The sequence below is a fragment of the Eulemur rufifrons genome, chromosome 1, assembly GCF_041146395.1.
Source record: "Eulemur rufifrons isolate Redbay chromosome 1, OSU_ERuf_1, whole genome shotgun sequence".
NCBI classification, from domain to species: domain Eukaryota; kingdom Metazoa; phylum Chordata; class Mammalia; order Primates; family Lemuridae; genus Eulemur; species Eulemur rufifrons.
The window spans coordinates 67,794,716-67,808,598 of NC_090983.1; positions in this window are offsets into that span (position 1 = coordinate 67,794,716).

Sequence of the window (13,883 nt, forward strand, 5' to 3'; positions counted from 1 at the left end):
GATAAATACAATTGTATGCACATTTTACCAAGAATAAAACTGAGACAGAGAGGTTAAGTGCCTTCCCCAAGATCACAAAACTAGTAAGAGATGGATATAGGATTTAAACCTCGACAGTCCGACCAGGTCCTATATTCTCAACCATTATACCATGCTGCAAGTTTTTCATACAGTTGTCTGCAGGTACTGTCTATGGCTGACTGAAAAATCCTCCCTCTTTGTGACTCAATACTGTAGTAGAATCTTTGTGTAATTCTCAAATGACTCTGGCAAGCACCTTCACTCAGAATGGTAAATTGAGCCAAGGAAACGACTTAGTGTCTGAGTGAAGTTGGTTTTTCTGGCAGACATATATTCCTAAAGCCTATGAAGGATGCTGTAGGAAGAATTCTTATCAATGATTCAACCATTTTAAATGCTATTTTATATGTATTGGTTCTGTAATATAGGATCTTAGAGTCAGAATATGGCAATTATTTTTGGAATTCCTTACCCTTCTGAAGAACAACTTTAGTTTTAATGACCCTTAAGGTCATAACAGAAGACATCTTATTAGCTTGATGTTTTCCAGCTACATGGTGCTAAAGGAAAATCTGCTAGAAATTTTCATTGCTGCATTGTTTAACGTGTAGAATTTATATGACTAGAAAGTTGTAGAAATCAAGTACAGAGTAAGTCTATTATGGTGCATGGACCAAGGGGCATGGTTATGAGCTCTGGAGTCAGAATTCCAACCCTGTACTTAGCTTTTTGAAAGATTTTAAAGAAGCCGCTTAAGACCTTGTTTTCTTATTTGTTAACTAGAAATTTTCTAGTTTATGGTGATTACTTTGCTGTTAGTTCAAGTTAAAGTCTAATTTCTTATAAACACTGTATGTACAATTATTTCTTTACCATATTCTTTTTCTCCTATAACATAAAATTCATTTTAGAAGTGGGAAAAAATCACATTAAATTGGAAATAATTTGTCTGTGTTAGACATTCAGTGAATTGACCAAAGGGAACATTCCTTTCACTAATGCAATATGCTTTTGGAGTAAATATTGTATATATGTAATAGAAGAAAGGGAAGGAGTGAAGAGGTCTCTAAGTAACTAATAGCAGTATTAACCTTTTAAGCATAAAATCAAGATAAGGTGGTTATTAATCTTCAGGACCAAAACAAAGTCAAATGGTATATAATTTTGCAATGCAGCACTTTGCAGTACATAAATAAAAATTTAAAATAAAGATAAATGTGTTAATTGTTCAACCAAAGTTAAGTCTGGAAGTTTCTAGCAGAATGTCTTATACATTATGCACATCTTCACTGCTAGGATGACTCATATCCTGAATGGAACAGGATCAAGGCATTTAGAAACAACTCAAAAGGCAAATTAGCATGTACTTTATATTAATATTACTATACTAGCATATACTTAGGGAAAACTAACTCTGGGAAAAGTGCTGAGGGGGCACAAAGTTGTATAAAACTTTGCCTTGATCCTACTTTTTAGACCAATGGCATACAATCTGGGCCTTAGGAGCTTTGCTGAACTGAGCCTAGAAAGCATTGGGTTGAAGGAGAAAAATGACCAAAAGAAGAGGTACTAGGAAGGAAGGAAATTGGAGATCATTTGCAAGAGAGTAGGTCAAGAGCAAGTCAGGGGACCACAAGGAAGAGGGACAACAGAATGCACATAAAAAGAGCCAGAATTTTAGAGCAGAGACTCTATGGAGTGCCGACAGGGGCAAGTGGGCTAGTTTGAACATAGGGAAAGTAGATCTTTCTATGATCTACTATTAATATATTATATATGGTCGCAATGGACTAAATGTTTGTGGGCTCCCCCCCCAAATTCATATGTTGAAATCCTAACTCCCAATGTGATGGTATTAGGAGGTGGGGCTTCTAGGAGGTGATTAGGTCTCAAGAGTAAAGCCCTCATGAATGGGATTAGCACCCTTATAAAAAGGACCCCAGAGAGCTCCCTTGCCCTCTTTCTGCCATATGAGGATATAAGATGACAGCAGGCCCTCAGGAGAGCCTGACCGTACTGTCACTCTGATCTCAGAGTTCCAGCCTCCAGAATTGTAACAAAAGTTGTTTATAAACCACCCAGTCCATGGTACTTTGTTATATCAGCTCAAACTGACTAATGCAATAATTTATCATGCATATTCTCTAGTTGTAGGTAAATAAAGATGTTTGAAAGAGAATCACCCTTGGATATGGAGGCTTCACTTGCTGCTTCACAGTATTTAGCATACATGGCACATTCTGAATGCAACCTGGAAACAGCTGTCTGGCCATCCAGCTGATTTTAATAATCTGGAATATATGTAGCAAAAACCATCTCCTAGGCAAGAGGCAGAAGAGCAAGAATCAGCTATAACTTTACCAAAGCTATTAATACACAAAAAGAAAAAAATGTGTCTCTGGGAAGGAGTTAGGGATACTTTCATAATGAGCGAGGCATACTTTAGCTATGCGAAGCCCATCCAAGGGTGAGGAGGGCCTGGCCCATGGACTCTGTTCAATTTCTGTGGCTAGGATATATATCTATTAGGAAGATGGAAACATTAGGTATTTTACATACAGGTGCCATTAAACATTTAAATTTACAATGAATTCCCAAGCTCTAACTTCATGTTCACCAAAATCTATCAGATTAGAGCCTTACTACCCTTATACTTTGACCATAAGAAGAAAAACACACTGGCCAGGTATAGATAATAATGCAGGTCCAGGAGAACAGTATAGTTAGAATTGGAAACCAAATCATTGCCTTTCTTGTTTAATGTGTTTAATGTGCGTCTGACTCAGAAAGATGGTTTTATTCTGGTGTGCCAACAAAAGAAATTTCTGAGCTTGCACAACTGAGAATCAGACCATGAGCTGTGAAAGTCACCAAGGAAGATGTGATACGGCGAATACTCTTGGAAAATGCCTAGCCCGACTTTGACCTTGATACTTGGCTCCATCAGATGTCAAACTAATGACTAGTAAGTACCTCCTGAATTAAAGACAGCCTGGTAATTCAATTATTTTTTAAAGGTAAATTGTATTGTTTATTATTTATTACAAAAGTAAAACATGTGTATATTTTTAAAATATGGATAAACAAAATCCCCAAATTTAAAATTGTCTATAGTGATAATTAATAATTACTGGGACCTTAGTGTGGTCTAAGAACTCTTCCAAGTGCTTAAATATATAAACTCATTTATTTTTCAAAACAACCCAATAAGGTTAGAATTACTATTATCCCTACCTAATAGATGAAAGAACTAAGGCCAAAAGGTTAAGGACCTGCTAAAGCTCTCTCAGCTGGTAAATGGCAGCGTGTGTACTTACCCGCATACCATACTGCCCCACTATTCCTTCTCGTTGAGTCTTTTCCTGTAATTAGATACATTATATCCCTTGTAAAAATGTGATTATACTATATATGCTTTTTGTGTGAGCCTTTCTTTCCCCACACAATAAATCATGAAGCTATTTAGAAAGCAAGATCTAGCTGGGAGGTATGCTCACGGGTAACTAGGGTATCCCTGCTTCTATGCCCTTCAGGTGATGAAACTAAGGGAAAACATTTCTTGGAGGATTTTCTTCTTTTTTTAGAGACAGGTCTCACTAAGTTGTGCAGGCGAACTCCTGGGTTCTAGGGATTCTCCCACCTCAGCCCCCTGAATACCTGGAACTAGAGGCTCAAGCCACTGTGCCCAGTTGGGAAAACTTTTTTTAAAACATAATTTTGTAATGATAACCTCCAGTTCAGATTCAGTAACACAGAGTTCTTCCTCATATTTCCCCAGTCTGTATTTTTTATCTTCCTCTCCAAAGTGAGAAATTTAGTACCACAAACATCAGTATATTACTCATCTACTCTATCCTACAGTATACATGAAATAGTTTCAGAATCAATACACAATACCACTACTAATGACACAACTACCCTGTAAAGTTCAAGAATTCCTTGCAATTTTCCCCCTTAAAAACATATCCACTAAATAGTCAAACTACTGTGTTCAAATGTTACTTGAGTTCACTCTTTTATGAAAAGCTATTTTTAAAAAAGTGGTAGTCAATTATTTTATTATCTATAAGACTTTCTTAAAAAGCTGCACTGTAACTCTTTTAGGGAACTAGTACTTACTAAATTATTTAAATTCTTTTATTAAGCTTCCTTAAATTAAATCTCTGGTAACCAGGATGTTAACTTTAGAGAAGAATTCATTTGTGGAACTCAGTCTTCTCTTCTAGTTATTTATGTTGAATTGTTTCTTGACTTTCTAGTACTATTGTATCTAGCTTTGTGTTGCTTAAATTGCAGGAACTGATTAAGCCAAGAACTAATATTAAGAATGAAGTTAATATTATTAAGAAACAAATAAAACTATAGGCCTGATGCAGTGGCTCACGCCTATAATCCTAGCACTCTGGGAGGCCGAGGCAGGAGGATTGCTTGAGGCCAGGAGTTCGAGGTCAGCCTGAGCAAGAGTGTTTCTATCAAAATGGAAAAATTATCTGGGCATGGTGGGGTGCACCTGTAGTCCCAGCTACTTAAGAGGCTGAGGCAGGAGAATTGCTTGAGCCCAGGAGTTTGAGATTGCAGTGAACTATGACAATACCATTGCACTCTAACTCAGGTGACAGTAAGACTGTGTCTCAAAAAAAAAAAAAAAAAAGAAAGAAAGAAATTAAGACTATAGTATTCTAACTGCTGAGTTTCTTCCTCTTGATAACCTACTGTATTGTTTCCTAGGGCTCCCATTACAAAGTATCAAGCGGCTTAGACAATAGAAATTTATCAACTCAGTTCTGCAGGCCATAGGTCCAAGATCACGGTGTTTTGATAGAGGTGGGGAATCTGTGGCTTTAAGGTCACAGGTAGCCTTCTAGGTCCTTAAGTTTGGCCTTTTGACTGAATCCACATTTTACAGAACAAATCCTTTTCTTAAAAGGGGTGCAGCAGAGAAAGATGAAGCTTTTCTTGCCTTCTCTGGTGCTTAAAAAAGAACAGTCTGGAAATCAGAAGGCTGCAGGTTCCATGAATTTTGGGGGGACACAATTCAACTCATAACAACTGATAAATAAATGAAAATTGACATGTTTTCTATTATAATTTTTGGGTAATTTTGCAATGTTTGAATATGGTTTGCTTAGTGCTATCGTCTAGGATATGAAAAAAAGAGAGATCAATATTGTTTTTAAACATTTCTAGACCTCTGTTGCAGTTTTCTACCAAATAAATTATTATTAGTAAGTACATTGATTATTATTTGTTAATTTACATATTCAAGTCCCAATGTTATCAAATATAAACATAGACTTTACAGCTAATATTGTATTTGAAACTATTGAAAATCAATCAATCAAACAGAACAACTTCATAATAGTTTCTCTGACCACAAGGACAATGTATTAGGAGGACATGAATAGCAGCAAAAAATACAAATAGTATACATTTAAGAGCTGAATTTTGACAGAGACTAGAAATATTGCAAGAGCTCAAAAAGGGGGAATGTAAACAAGGCTTATTAATATACAAATGCTTTAAAAATCAATAAGAAAATGAGAAACGTTCTAGTAAATAAAGTCCATCAAATGGGGAACTGATTAAGTTATGCTCTGACCTTACTGTGGAGTATTCTGCCATTATTATAGCAATAGCAGATCTGCCTGTGTTGAAAGGGAGATATATAGATAGAGAGAGAGAGAGAAAGAGAGAGAGAAAGGGAGGGAGGCTAAACAAATTATGAATGGCTGATAACTTTAGGATCTGAATCTAGGAAATGGGCAAGAGAAGAACATTAGAATGCAAGGAGAATTTTACTTTTGATTTTATACCTTTCTGTGCTGTTTGCATTTTTATGATATGTATGCTTTACTTTTTGTCATTTTTTTCCGTTGGGAGGAACTCATTCATTTGCAGAGTTGAGTTAACCACACTCTTCTGTTCACGACAACTTGTTAATCTTTAGACCACAGACTCTCTGTTATTTTGTTTCCGTATTTATTCACTTTTATCCCCATATCCCTATTTCATTCCCTTTGCCTCCTCATAAGCCATCATTGTAGTGTATTTAACATTCTTGCTTTTGTTTATATGTGATCTTCCAAAACATGTATTGTGTTGTGTGCAAAATTTTAAACTTGGCCGGGCGCGGTGGCTCACCCCTGTAATCCTAGCACTCTGGGAGGCCGAGGTGGGCGGATCGTTTGAGCTCAGGAGTTCGAGACCAGCCTGAGCAAGAGCGAGACCCCACCTCTACTAAAAATAGAAAGAAATTATATGGACAGCTAAAAATATATATAGAAAAAATTAGCCGGGCATGGTGGTGCATGCCTGTAGTCCCAGCTACTCGGGAGGCTGAGACAGGAGGATCGCTTGAGCTCAGGAGTTTGAGGTTGCTGTGAGCTAGGCTGACGCCACGGCACTCACTCTAGCCTGGGCAACAGAGTGAGACCCTGTCTCAAAAAAAAAAAAAAAAAAAAAAAAATTTAAACTTATGTCAATTGTATTGTCATATCTCATTTTATAGCTTACAGTTTTCACTGGGTACCATGTTTTTAAGAGCATCCATGTTGCTCTGTGATATATCTAATCTGCTCCTTCTGTGTGCTGCATATGAGTTCCTGGTGCTAACCATCATGATTTTCCTGTCACTTTCCTGGCGGACAGTGAGGTCACTTCCACAAGTAACACTACTATGCACATCCTAGTACACAGCCCTGTATTGATCTGCATAAGAATTTATTTGCAGTAAACACCCAAACAGAAAGGTTAGGTCATAGTTTATATGTAAACATAATTTTCCCCAAGCTGTGTCAGCTGCTGTCCCAGATGGCTGTCAACATGCCCACCATTAGTGCACAAGGGGCACACGTCCCCATGTCCCTACCCACACTCAGCATTATCCAGCTTTATAATGCTATCTAGTCTAGTAGGTGTAAAGTCATACCTCCTTTTTATAAACTTGAATTTCTTTGGAAATGTTTATAAAATTTAATGAGAAAATATTTTCTTCATCCAAATCTATTCCCTTTCATCTCACTAAAACTTTTTTTTTTTTTTTTTGCAGAACCCACTTGAACAACTGCCTAAATATGCTTCCTGCAGAGAGGTGTGTGCTGGGGTGAGGGGAAGAAACCTGAGGCCATAGACATATCTGTAGGTTCAGGAGGCCCGAGAGGAGGATCCCCATAGGGGCCACATTGGGAATATCCGGGGCCACTGCTGAGAGGCCAATCCTGCTGGGGACCACAAATGAACCAGGCATGCCCACACCTGGCCTTCCCCATGGGCCCCCTTTCTTTAGAAATCTGTTTCTGGGAAGACTGGCCTTGGTGTCTGCCCCAGGCTCCCTCCAGCCAGAGTTGGGGGCGCCTAGATGGGGCTGCTGATGTTTAAGCCTCTGCTCCTCATTCCCTAAGGGACAGGGGTGGTCAGAAAGCAGAGGCTAGCAATCCTGAATCAATCTGTGGCAAGACTAATGGTCAGGAGCAGAAGTTTTGCTCTATAAGCTCTTTACTTTCTGTTGTTTGTGATTTTTTTTTCTGGTTTTACAATATTTTCCTCATAAAAATCTCCTTTTCACTATCTCCATGGCTTCCCGGACGACTGCAGTAGCCCCTCCACCCTACACTGATCAACATCCACCGACACCAACAGAGATGCTCTTTTGTCCCAGGACAGGTCTCCAGCCTTACAACAATCCTGCAAGGGGAGCGATAAATTCTCAATTTGCAGATGAAGACTCTGCACCTTAGAGACCAAGCTACTTGCTTAAGGCACACAGCAGTAACGGACAGAGTCCCCAAAGCAGGGTCTGCCCCTTGCTCTGACTCCTCCATAGGTCCCTGGAGCTACCTCTATGAATCACAAATGTGAGCAAAACACTCCTTGCCTTAAAAACCTGAAAAGGCTCCTCATAGCATACCTTGCCTCACCCAAACTTCACCCAGCAGCAAAGACCCTTCAGAGACAGGCTGCCACCTGCCTTTCTGAACTCCTCCCTTCACCGTGCCCTCTAAGCCAGTGCTTCTCAAACTGCATCTGCATATGAATCACTTGGGGATCTTGTTGAATGCAGGTTCCAATTCAATTAATCTGAGGTGGAGCCTGACTGTCGCATTTCTAACAATCTCCCAGGTGATGCTGCCATGACTTCTTTTAGCACTACATGTTTACAGCCTACTCAAACTTGTGTATTTTCTCTACAACCTCAATCTTATCTTATTGCAAAACAATATAAAAAGTTCACAGATTGTTAGTGCTGAGAAGCATCTTAGTGATCTATACAATACTCTCATTTTACACTCAAGGAAACTGAGACCAAGAGAAAATAAATGACTCGCCTAATATGGAAGGGATCCTAAGGGCAGAACCAGAACTGATGAGCAGCCAAGTGCAGGGTTGAAGAGGCAGAGCTTTGAAGCCAGACAGAAAAAGGAAAATAAAAGATAATTGCAATAGTTGAGTAAGGCTTCCTGGGTGCAGATAAAGCTGCAAATACCCTTTGAAAGATGCACAGAGAAGAAGGGGAAATGAATGTTGTGAAGGGAGAAAGCAACCGAAATAGAGCCATCATCATGGGAATAGGCATGCTGTGTTTTGTGCACCTCAGGGAGCAGCAAGAATGTAGGGCTGCAATATGTAAAATGGGACTGGAACTTGGAAAGTCTGGAGAGTCTGGCTGGGACCAGCCAGATAATTTTTGCAGGGCCCAGTGCAAGATGAAAATGTATGGCCACCTGCTCAAGCATTAAGAATTACAACATGGTCACAGCAGAGGATCAAACAAGTGCAAGGCTCGCGAAAGCTCACGAGTCTATGAAGGTTTAGAAAATGTGGCTGGAATTAGGATCCACTGAGGTTTGGGAGCGAAAGAATAATATAATGAAAGCAATATTTAGAAAAAAAAAGATCTCTTTGGGGAAGAATTTTGTATAATGTATCAAAATTTAAAATATACTCACTCTTTGACTTAGCAATTCCATTTCTAGGAATTTATCCTGCAGATGTTCTGATACATGAGCAAAATGGCATTCATTCAAGGTATTCACTGTAGCATCGCTCCTAGCAAAAGATCAGAAACAGCCTAAATGTCCTCTGGTAAGGAACTGGTTCAGGTAATTATGGTACCTCTGTGCAATGGACTTTCTCACCATCTTCATGCACCTTACAATTATAGTTGGATTCTTCACTTCCATACCTTGATTTTAATCCTTAGGAAACTTGGCCTTGGGGCACTATTTGTGATTGTGAGATAGAAAAAATATTGTTTGAATTCTTAGACCGTAAAGAGCATTTTAAAAAATGTACATGGAGCCATTAAAAAGAAAGAAGTAGCTCTATGTGTACTTAGAAGAAAATTTTCCAAGTTGTATTTTTCCGGGGGCAAAAGAAAAGGCTTTGAGCACAACAAGATGTATAGTATGTACCATTTGTGCTTAAAAACAAATTGCAACATTTGTATCTACATAGAAATATCTGTGGAGGGAAACACAAGAAACTGATGATGATTCAGGTAATTATGGTACTGGTTCAGGTACCAGGAAAGGAAAGCTAGGAACTGGGGTGGAGTGGGATGAAGACATACTTTTCAATGTATACTTTCTCTCTCTCTTTTTTTCTTTTTCTGAGACAGGGTCTTATTCTGTTGCCCCAGCTAGAGTGCAGTGGCGTCACCATAGCTCACTGCAATCCCAAACTCCTGCGCTCAAGTGATACTCCTGCCTCAGCTTCCCAAGTAGCTGGGACTACAGAGGCGTGTGCCACCATGCCCAGCTAATTTTTCCTTTTTGGTAGAGACAGGGTTTCACTCTTGCTCAGGCTAGTCCCGAACTGCTGACCTCAAGCGATATTCCTGCCTTGGCCTCCAAGAGTGCTAGGATTACAGGTGTGAGCCATCAATACATACTCTCTTATGCTTTTTGAATTTTGCATCATATGCATGGGTTACTTATGAAGAAAAATAAATTTTAAAAGATCAAATGATGTGGGAAAAAGAAGAGAGCCTGTGGTAAGGGAGGCAAAAGCCACTTCTGCCAACAGATGGCAGGTGGCCAAGTGGCACAGCTCAAGAGTATTTGAATAAATGCTGCGCCCAGAGATAGGTATCAGGGGAAGGGTAAAGAATTCACACCCATATTTCCTTCACCTGAAGGACTATGCATAGATTTAGAATCAATTCAATTTTTGAACTAACAATAAAGATATGATTGAATTTTCAAAGATGAAAGAAGAAAGAAAGGGAGGAGAAAAGGAGTAGGGAAGGGGAGGAGAAAATTCAACTGGGAGCAGCATGCAGGATGGCAGAGGAAATCTGAAGTTTCCCAGGTAGCTTAGGGAGTGAGCTGAAAATTGTTTGCAATAGGAAAGAGAGAATGGCATGAGGAGGAAGAGCAAGAGTCAATGCCACTTTAAAAGGGGGAAAATCAGATTGGTTGACTAATTGGACATGCTTGAGGATTAGGAATGAGTATAGTGTAAGCAGGATGATTTTTCAGTGACAGGTTTCCAGGAAAAATTGCTGCATTCTCAACATCTGCATGCATCTGAGAATTACACCTGGATTCTTCATTTTCATGCCTTGATTTTAATCCTTAGGAAAGTAGGCCTTAGGGTACTACTTGTGATTTGAAAATGGAATAAGTAATGATTTAATTCCCAGCCAGTAAAGGGCAATCCAAATGACTGGCTCCACCATTTCCCTAGGGCTAGTTTGTAACCTGGGACAGAAATAAGCTGTGTGTATTAAATCAATACAATCGCTCAGAAGTTAAAAAAAAAAAAAAAAGGCATTGCTTTAGTCACTATGTATTATATGAACTATTTCTGTTTCTTAATGGTTTACTTTCTTGAGATGATAAAAACCTGGTCACATTTCCACGGTGAGCCAACACCAGCCTTGAGGGAGTGCACCGAGGTGCTATGATGCAACTTGCAAGCCCCTGCCTGCCTCACTGGAATGTGACAATGACCAGGGTTGCTTAAGAGAGAAAATTTCGTAACATTTCACAGAACTCTTGTGCTTTCTTCCTCTCTGCCAACTTCAGTGGGGCCACTCATCTGACCACGGGACCAGAGCAGACTAGGGGAAGTGTTAATATGTGCCACCCAGAATGCTCCGTGGGCCATCCTGTCATCCTTTCATGCTTGACCACACCAATAAGAAAATCGCTACCTACTACAGCACTTCAATGTGAAACAGGATTACTGCACAGCATATCTATGGAACAGAACAATACCTGAGTTTGTCATATTGTGTTTCTCAGAATTAGCAAAAGAGGGGGGCTCTGCCTGCCTCTACAGATTCCATGACACACCACTGTCCTGCTTCTCTGCCTCCGACTCCCCAGCTTCTGCTGCTCCCTAAAATGGACCTTCCCAAGGGTCTGTCCTCAGCACTCTTCCCTCCGGGTGATTTCCTCCACTTTGACATTTTTATATTTTGCCTCTCAGTTGACTTCCAAGCCCACTTCTGTAGCCTTGATTTCTCCAGGCCTAGATCCAACCCGCCTAGCAGGCATCTCCCTCTGCTTACCTCAAAGTCAGAATTTGCAAAGGTGAACATTTCCCTCCACCCCTTTCCTTCCAGTCTTTTCTCCTGCAGACTTCCCTACACTACACCACGACTCTCCCAGTCACATAAGCTAGATTCCTAGATTTAGTTTTCTTTCTCCTTCTGTCTTGCTGTGAACCTCATGCTAAAGCCCTCACTCTGGTTCAGGACTCATTGCCTCTCCTCTCTCATTCTACCCAACTCCTGAACAGACTTCCCTATTTTTAGTTTCTCTTCTTTCTACTTCTCTGACCCATTGCTGTCACAATATCCTCTCAAACGCTCCGAAACTTCTTTGCTACAGAATCCACTTTATTCCAACAAGCTAGAAATGTGTCCTAAGAACTTTTCTCATGGTTTTTATTGTCTCTTTGTAGTTTTCTCACTGATTTCTCTAAACTTTTCTTAAACTTTAATATTTTCAAGCTTAGATCACATCCTGGGGTAATGAGTTTCCTAAAATTACTATGTTTTGGGTAAAATAATTTCTCATTTGTGTTGTTCAGATTCGAGTAATACAAATATTACTCTAACTTTAAAGGCAAATTATTGTTTAAGGCCACTTTATGGACTCATATAAACACAAAATTCAGAATTGGGTCTAGTCAGGCATGGCTGCTTCTAGGGGCTCCATGTCATATTAGAGATGTGTTTTCTCTCTCTTCTGGACAAGCAAGATGGCCACCAGCAAACCAAGCTATACATTCAATCTGTTTGCTCACCCCAGCAGAAAGATACCCTTTACATGCAGCTCTGGCGAGACAGTTTTGGCAAGGACTGTGATTGTGCCTGCTGTGGTCACATACCCATCTCTAAATTAAGCACAGTGGGAAATATTTGACTAGACCTGTTTCACATACCTGCCACTGTGGCAGAGAAATGGAGATGAAGAGACAAGTTAGCCTCACTCACATCTCAAGGTATTGATTCTGTACAGAATAGGTTTCTTATACCAGAAAGAGTTGAAGTAGACTGCTAGACACCCCCCCCCCCCCCCCCCCGCCACCTTGAATGCTTTTGGCTACCTGTAACAAAATGCCCAATTCAAAAGTGCTTAAACAATAAGTATCTTCAATTAGTTTACCTAACCAAAAGTCTAGGTGAAGAAAATCCCAGGATGGTATAGTGTCTCTTTCTATTTTTCTGCTGGGTCATTCTCAGTCTCCATTTAAGTCTCAGAAAGGTTTGGCAGCTCCAAACATTATACCCTCATACATGGAGAGATTAATGGGCAAAAAAGATCTTCTGTACCCTCTTGCCCAGAAACCCCTGGCTGACTATACTTCCCTCTCATTGGCAGGAACTCAGTGACAAACCTACCTCAGATCAATCTTTAAAAAGGAAAATGGGATAACTGTCTTAGTGCACCACATTTGTCCTTGGGGCTAGGTAGAATCAAATGGATTTTTTTTTAGGAAGAAAAAAATAAAATGGCATTCGAGTAGGCCACTGATAATGTCTGCCACAAGACCACACTTTTTATTCGATTGCTTCCAACTGTTTTAAACTTTTGTTAGTGTTTCTTGTGTTCTGAGTTTCTTTTAGGCTGTTTTTTATTTTGAATCGTAACATTTCAGAAATCTAAAGGATCTTAGATTATTTAGTGCAGGACTTTTCAAAGTTTTTTTATTTAGGACCTGTAACCTAACAAACAAATGCAAATGACTAGGGAGTTTAAATGAGCTGGTAGAATTGAGGGGGCAGGGAAAGAAGGTGAGGCTTCACCAGCCAATGACCTTGAGGTGCCCCTGGAAAGCTAGATCCCCTCAGAATAGAATTTTAAAACTGCACGTCTCCTTTATTCTCTCATTTGAAAGAACAAACTAAGGTTAGAAGAAATAAAATGATTATGACCTTGTTCTTTCACAGGTTACTTGGGATTTGTAGTCTAGATTTCCTGACTCCCTAATCCCCTTCCTATCTTTTATGTCTTTATAATTCTGTAATGTATTTGTCTTCAGATTTTGCTCTTTAGTCATACACTAAAAAGTACTTAAAAATAAATCGTAATGTAGCTGGCCTTCCTTATCTCTTTTCAGTAGCCTTTTATGATCTTTCTCTAACTCTATTCTACTGCTTAATATATAACGTCCTAAGCTACATGCAGTATTTCAGGTGCCAGTACACAGTGATTTATTCTGTTGTAGCCAGAACAGGGCAGTGACTAAGCACCCAGACTTCGAACATAATACTATGTATTCCGATCTTGTCTCTAAGTTTCTTCATTTGTTAAGTTGGGGTAATAATAATATCCACCTTGCTGGGTTAAAGTCCATGTGTAATGTACTTACATACCCTGGCACAGCTATTATTTTCTCATATTTTTTTT